Here is an 8,988-nt window from a genome sequence, read left to right as displayed (position 1 = left end):
CAATTAAAAAAACCCTAGCCTCCATCATATTATACAAGGGGCTCCCATCGATTATCAATCGATCGATGGTAAGCCCCAAAATTATTTTAAATTTTAATCAATAGTATGCATATCTATTTTCTATTCAATAAAAGTCTCCCTTTTGGTGAGAATCGTTTTTCCGTCCCTTATTTCGGGGTTTTTCCATTTATTCGTGTGGTTAGTTTCATCGGTAATATAGTCAAGAGTAGTTCGTTGATGGTTTGCAGCGTGTTCTTTCAAAGGGTAAAAGTAATTTGTCAACGATCTTTGGAACCGGTCAGAGGTAAATTTTATCTCATCAATCAAACGAAGGATCCCCTCAAAAGCTACATGAATATAGCAATAATAGGACGAGCCGAATTGTCAGATGCTGTTTTGAGATCACTAGTTTATAAGAAAATTATTTTTCTTTGGTTTCCATTAGATTTGTTATCGATTATAATTATTCTTTGTAAGTGCCGTATGACGTTCTATTAATGAATTGTTCTTTTATATAAAAAAAAATAAAAAAATACGTCAATTGAGTGTTTATGATTAAGTAAATCATGTTTAATTGATACTAGTGACGATATTGATTGATGCTAGGTACGATATCGATCGTGACCTTGATACGAAGCTGGAGGTGCTAACTAGGATGAACGCGTTAAGCCGTTAACTATGGATATGATGGTGGAAATCAACCAATTTTATATCACCCTTCAATTTAAATTACCAAAACCAACGTCTCGCTCCTTACATAATATGGAGCTAAACATCCATGATGTGAATGAGTCGAATTACTTGCCTTCAATACTATATATTAAATCCAGAAATCAAGGGACTTCAATGTAATTAAAGAAAGTTATACAAATTAATTATATTATATAGTTTTAAATCACTAGCACCTGTGATGAACCCTATTAAGGGATCTCAATGCAAATATTATATTGTTTGGGTTAAAATTAAATTATATAGAAGCTTGGTAATTTTCCTAAACATTTGTAAGAGACTAAAACATGGTTAATTTCCTTAAAATAAAATAATTAATTAAGATAGTCAATTTCCTTAAAATAAATTAATTAATTAAGATGGTCAATTTCAAAGAGACTAAAAGAAAGAAGATGCTTGATAATTTTCCTAAATATTTATACAAGACTAGAAGATGATCAATTTCCTTAAAATAAAATAATTAATTAGTATAAACATGCACACTTATGGTATTAATTATTATCATCATAAAATTATATATTAAATTTAAAATCTATACAATTTTATTAAACTTTATAGTTTATTAGATATATAGAGATGTTAATTATATAACATATAAAAATATAATATAAGTAGGTTATGAAAAATTCAAGTCAGATTCCATAATATATAAAATTGCATAATTCTTTCGATTTGATTTAATGCATATATGTAATATATTTATATAAATATATAATCCTCTTACAATTGCATGCCTAAGTAGTAAAAGTAATTTCGTCAGTAAAGAAAAGAATTGTAGTAACATTGGATATAATTATATGATAGTAATCACTGATTTGAATAGTAAAAGTAACAATATTATTAGCGAGATTACTGAAAGTGGTAGAAACAATGGTAGTAGTGAAATAATCAATATTAATGCGGCAATAGTGAAAATAACAATAATTACGGTGGGAGTAGTGAAATTATCAATATAATGCGGCAGTAGTGACAGTAACAATAATTATGGCGGGAGTAGTGAAAGTAACAATGATTACAGGCAAGTGAAATGTTATTACTATTGTTTCATTAATAAGAGTAAAATATTAATAGCAGGAGTAGTGAATTTGTCTCAAAATTTATTTAATCGTAATTTTAGGATATGTCATTGAAAAATATATTAATGAGAAATTTAAGGATTATGCAACTTTAATTTTATTTAATGGAAAAAAAATTAATGTTAAGTAGAGGGAGCCCGGGCGAAGTCGGGCACCAATACTAGTTTGTGTGTATAACTGTGATTGTGATTTCAAATTAGTTATTTTAATCTGTTTCGTGTCAATTCAAATTCGGTCATTTTTACCCGTTTTGTATTACGTCCTTGCCAATTTTCGGTCTATAATAGATCGTGTTAGACATGGACTAGTCTCCTCAATTTAGATCCTACGGCATATTTATTTTTGTTGTAATATATGTAATTTTGTTGTAATGAGATTTATTTCGAGTTTAAAAATAAGCTAGTCAATTAATTAGCTTCATAATTTAAAATCCCCCCTACTACTAAGAGAATAAAAATTCTCAAAAGTTTTCCCTCCAAACTCCACCTACTTATATAAGGAAAGAAATAAAATTTTTCCATTAAACTATAATCTTTTTCTTAAAGCATGACTCTTTTTATTAAATTCTAAATTATAATTATATATAATGTTTTAATCAAAATAAAATAAAAGGAGTATAAAATTATAAAATACAAAATCATTATTTTTTCTTCGAAAATGACTTAATGCATACTTAAACTGTATAAAACAATAAAATAATATTATTAGCTACGTGAAAAAACTCATTAAGATAATTTAAGCAAAGTTATAAAAAAAATCATTAACTTTATGTTAAAAAAAAATCATGGCATACTACATTTTTTTTTCTCATATTAAAATACAATTAGGTGAAATATAAAAATTTGAAGGTATAAAATTTGGAATGAATCCTCCTATATACTAAGAGAATAAAATTCTCCCCATTTTTCCTCCAAAAGGTGGTATTAAGCTAAATAAGAAAACAAAAATACTTCTTTCTTTAAATTATTATCATTTCATCAAAATATAACCTTTTAATCAAATAATAGTATTTTCTTTGAAAATCTTAATCATAATATTTTAATTAAAGAAGATAAATTCACTATAATTTTATAAACTGTAAATTTCTAAATTTTTGTTATGTATTATTATATATGAGAGAATGACTTGACACGTTTTGTATAAAACAAAATATTAAACTGATATTATTAGCTTCATCACAAAAAAAAAATAAAAAATCATTAACATAATTTGAGAAAATTTATTATTTGTAAACATTAGTTTTATATTAAAGAAAAAAATCATTAAACATATTTTATAACTTTACTAAATTCTCTTGATTAGTTTATAGTTCATTTTTTTCTCATATCGAAATACGATGAGGTATATGAAAAATATGAAAAATTAATAATGTATCAATTTAAAATATTTAAATAATAACTAAAAACAAAACCTCTATATATACCACAAATGTGCGGTATTTACACTATTAAATACCAATAGTATAATTGTTACATTCTCTAATATCCCTATCTAAAAAACCGCGCATTTGCGCGGGATCTATACTAGTTATAATATCATCAAAATAACTTCTATCACTAAATATATCCAGTAATTTTAAAATAAAATAACTTTACACAAAAAAAGAAGAAATAACTTACTTTCAAATTTTCCTAAGTGGTCGTAGCTACTCAGAAGACTTACCCATACTCCTTACGTTCAGTTAATTATTTATCTATTTTATTTTAGGTGTCTTATCCATTTGTTTTTTTGGGAAATTTTCAGTTGTACCCCTTTGTTATGGGGCTAATCCCACTTTTACCCCCTACTTTTTAGGAAAACCCACTTATACCTTTCAATTTACTAGTTAGTAGTTTGGATGCCCGTGCGTTGCAACGGGGTAATTAACTTAGTAAAAAAAATGGTTATAAGGTCTTAATATTTACATTTTATGTCTAATCATTTATTTAGATATGATCAGAAGTCAAAACATCTTATTTAAGAGACACAAAAGATGTGGGGTTGATACCTAAGTTCCAAGGATGCCTCATATTTATAATCATAAGACTACCACATCTTATGTTAATCTATCGATGTGGGACAATTCTATTATTTTTATATAATCCTACATTATTTTTCAATATAGGACATATAACATAATAAGAACTACACAATTTTATATATGTACAAATTATATGAAATCTATATGCTAATGATAGCATTTTTACCACGAATCAAATTATGTTATTTTCATAATTTTCTTATCGATATTTTTTTGCCAAATGAAATGTAAAAGTTTTTATATAAAAATTAGAAACATCACTTGAATATAATATAGGAAATAAATATTATAATAATTAAAAGATTCTTCACTTTATTTTTTTACATCAAAAAATATTATTTATGATACTTTCCAAAACTAATTTTTAGGATCACCCCATCTTATGATAATTTTCTGATATGGATTCAACTATTTATATGTAGTATATTTACCACACCTACATTATTTTTCAATGTGGGACAAATAACACACGAAAAACAAAAAGTACATCTTTTTTGCACTTATTTCGATATCCAACCTGATTTAATAATGAGAAAATACTATAATATCTATTTAGATTCATACATTTTTTTTTCCATTTTTTGTCATAATTAAAATATGTACAAATGATATGATTTAAATTATATTTTTTTTTCTAGCACGACTTTTAAGATGTAATTGAGGGAGCAATAAAATGTATAAACAAATGCAAAATATTTTCTTTTTCTGGTGGGATTTTGATTAATGGTTATATATTATGATATGTTTTAGTTACTACTCAAATATAATGAGGCATAATAATTACCTATATTTGAAAGTTAAAAAGATTTAATTCTACTATTTATCAAAGTAAAAAAGCTCATTATTGATTTGTTTGTGGATTCAAGATCTTTTTATGCAACACTTGATTGTATCATAATTCATAAATTTTCTATTTTAGTGTAGAGATTATCATTATATATGACACATTAATAACCAATTTATGTATAATTAGCACCCATTTTATTTTTTAGTTATGATTTTGTCTTAAATAAAGTTATTATACTATCAATTGTCTTAAAATAAACATTATAATATCAGTAATATAGTAATATATAATTGCTTTTATAAATATCTACGTGATTAATATTTGCATGGTATCGTTGTAACTAAGGTTTGCCGATAATACAAACTCTTATAAGAACTCTCTAAGTAATATTTAAGCGATTCAAAAGATTTTGGGTTGATACCCTAAGTTTCAAATATGACTTCTATTTATAATCGTACGTGTGATACCTCACCTCGTGATAATCTTTTAATGTGGGACAATTCAACTATTTATATGTAGTATATTTACCACACCTACATTATTTTTCAATGTGAGACAAACAATATACTTAGAAATACACCAACTTTTTTGCACCTAATTCGACATCTAACCCAATTTAATAATAATAAGCAAATATTATACTATTTATTAATATTCGTATAGTACATTTTTTTTAACTTCTTATCATAATTAAAATATGTGCAAATAATATGATACTATATTATAATGTTAGCATTTACTTACCACGAATCTAATTATATAATTTTTCAAAAAAAAAAAATTATGTTACTCTTTTGCTAAATGAGATGTATAAGTTTTTATATAAAAATTATAAACATCACTTGGACTTAATATAAAAAAAATATATATATATCATACCGTGGAGATAATGATATAAACTCTTAAGAGGTCTCCAAGACAATGCTTAAGAGACTCAGAAGGTTTTGAGTTGGTACTTAGATTCTAAAGATGCCTTCTATTTATAATCATATGATTACCCACCTTATGCTAAACTTTCGATGTGGGACAATTCTATTATTTATACGTAATATATTCACCACACCAGCATATTTTTCAATGTGGGACAAATAACATACTTAGAAATACACCATCTTTTTCGCACATAATCCGACATCTAACCCGGGTTAATAATAATGAGCAAATACTATACTCCCTCGATTCAAGACCAAATACAACGTTCTTTTTTTTTACACTATTCATGAACGATTAGAATATTTACGATTCCTTGAAATATACTTAGAAATACACCATCTTTTTTGCACCTAATTCGACATCTAACCCAGTTTAATAATAATAAGCAAATACTATACTATTTATTAATATTCGTATAGTACATTTTTTTTAACTTCTTATCATAATTAAAATATGTGCAAATAATATGATACTATATTATAATGCTAGCATTTATTTACCACGAATCTAATTATATAATTTTTCAAAAAAAAAATTATGTTACTTTTTTGCTAAATGAGATGTATAAGTTTTTATATAAAAATTATAAACATCACTTGGACATAATACTGATGGGGCATATTCTGCACCGCTGACCAAGTCAACATATTGAGCAAGGTCAAAGGTATCCACAGCAAAGTCAACGACTTAGACAGCCTAGCCGATACAATCCATCGGCCTGTCACCTGGGTCTCGGCCAGGCAACTAGCCAGCCGAGACACATATCCGCGTACTCATATCCAAGACCCTCGGCGAGCCTCCCACAGGTCCATCGGCCGAGGGTACAACGGTCTTTCCACCTAATGAGCCACTTGGCCACTTGGCCACTACGTGACAAAAGGTGAATGCCTATAAATACTCCTCAACCTTCATTGAGGAAAGGATCCACAAATTGACCTAATAACCACTATTCATCTGGTAATATCTTCCTTATCTCTCTACAATACACTCTTAGTCAAGTAACAACAACTTACCTCTCTAAGTTTGTTGACTTGAGCGTCGGAGTGAGTACGCTCGGCCAAAGCCGAGCCCTCAGTTTGTTCATCGTTTCAGGAGACCGCAGGAAGGATTCTAGCAAGGACATCATTCTACTAGCTACGAGTGGTATCAAATATCTGCTCTGGATTTACACCCGGAACAATTGGCGCCGTCTGTGGGGAGCCTAGACACTAAAAGCTAGTCACATTCATTCCCAAACAACAAAAACAAAAACACAAGAAAAACCCACCCCAAGAGCTAAGAAGATGTCAAAACAACAAATAGTCGTGACCGACGAAGCCGAACTACACCAGGATGATACATTTCACCATTCTGGAGTATTGCAACCCTCCACCGGAGTAATCCAACCGGAATTCGAATGCCGATAATACAGGACACACCGCCGCCACAACCACGTCACCATCATGGGACAAAGGTTGTTGACGTAGCAAAATTGAAAACGCTCCGGACCTGGTGGGAGTACGCCAACTCAAGCCGTCACGCCGACAGGAGCGGCGGAGACCGTCCAAGAAACCAGGGCCCAAAACGTGACTCCGAGAAACTTGAACGGAGCACTGGGAAAAGCTGACCTCATCAAGACGCCGGAGGAGCCCAAGGTGGTTGTGGTAAACATAAGTCCTTCTCGCACTCTGGAGAGGACAGCGTCGCCGCAACACCTACGAGGCACACCCCGGAGGAACCAAAGAAGCCCGACTCGGAGAGTCGGAGAAGAAGCCCAAGTCGCGAAGAGTCCATCCCGCTACGAGGAGAGGAGCCGGACCATGAATGCAAGGAGTCGGTCGCCGCGTGTCATTCGACACGTGGTCAAGCAGCCACTCAGTGATTATGTCCTTAACACCGCCGTGCCAACCAAGCTGAAATTGCCGGCATTTACATACAAAGGAGATAGCGACCCAACCGACCACGCTGAGGCCTTCGAGTCTTACATGTCGGTGTGGGAACAGCCCGACGAGGTCTGGTGCCGAGTTTTCCCGACAACTCTGCATGGGATGGCTCAGAATTGGTACAAGGGACTCCCCGAGGGTTCGATATACTGTTTCGCCGACCTAAAGGACGCGTTCTTAGCCCAGTACTCTTGCAACAAGAGGAGGGCCGTGGAGACATCGGACCTCTTGACTATCAAGCAGGAAGAGGGCGAGTCTCTGAGGAGCTATGTGAAAAGGTTCGACGGCAGGGTACAGCAGATTCGGGAGATCAACCCCGAATTGGCGGCTTTCGCGCTAATGAAGGGCCTCCCGGAGGGGAATTTAAAAGACGAGCTCATCAAGCACGGGGGCCTGGGCCTAGACGCCGCGAGGAAGATGGCCGATCAGGCCATCAAGGTGGAAGATTACCATAAGACCTGGGTAGGCCCCAGCAAGACCGAGCCCTCAGAGAAGAAAAGCCGCCGGGATGACAGTCCGGATGAGAGACGCCGCGACACCAACAGGTCGCGGTCTGATGAGAAACGCCGTGACAAAAACAGGTCACGGTCCGATAGATCCGCCAAGAAGCAGGACTCGACGGGCGCCGGGGGGGATTCGGGGATGTTTTACCAAAGACATTACCATGACAAGACCCCTCTGGTCGCAACGGCCGCCCAGGTCTTCGCCCTGAGCAGAAGCGAGGGCCAGAAGTGGGACCGGCCTCCCAAGCCAAAAGGCGACGGTGACGCGAACCAGTACTGTGAGTACCACGGTTGCGCCGGCCACCTCACTGACAACTGCCGGCACCTGAAGAATGCCATTGAAGAGCTAATCCGAAAGGGGTGCCTCGACAAGTATGTGGCCAAAGGCGGAAGACGACGCCAGGGCCGGATAAGAAATCCGTTTTTCAACGGATAGGAGTTATCCACGTAGTCATCGGAGGTAACGAGAACGGTGGGTCGGCTCATGGGCACAAAAGGCACCTGAACGAGCTGTATCAGGCCATCAACTTTGTGCCCAACACAGCGACCCCCGCCTCCATCATTCCCGATATGACTATTGGAGGGAAAGACTACGAGGGAATCATCGCCCCTCACAGCGACCCGCTGGTAGTCAACCTGGACATATCCAACCACCTGGTAAAGAGGTGTCTGATTGACACAGGCGCCTACACGAACATCATGTTCAGGGAGTGCTTTAACAGTCTCGGCCTTAGACTCAAGGACTTGAGCCCTTGCACACATCCACTGTACAGCTTCTCCGGGGCTGGCCTGGTACCCCTGGGTTCAATCAGACTCCCGGTGATGTTCGGCGAGGGGAATGCGGCCAAGAATGTCCTAGCCGAGTTCGTCGTCATCAACGGCTCATCCGCCTACAACGCCCTGATAGGCCGAGTTACTCTGAGCGATGCCGACGCAGTGATGTCCATCCGGGCCCTGACACTAATGTATGTCTCGGACCGGGGGAAGCGCATAAGCTCGTCTCCAAAGACGAGAAGGA

The sequence above is a fragment of the Silene latifolia genome, chromosome 7 (assembly GCF_048544455.1).
Source record: "Silene latifolia isolate original U9 population chromosome 7, ASM4854445v1, whole genome shotgun sequence".
In the NCBI taxonomy this organism is placed as follows: Eukaryota; Viridiplantae; Streptophyta; class Magnoliopsida; order Caryophyllales; family Caryophyllaceae; genus Silene; species Silene latifolia.
This window is presented reverse-complemented; position numbering follows the sequence as displayed.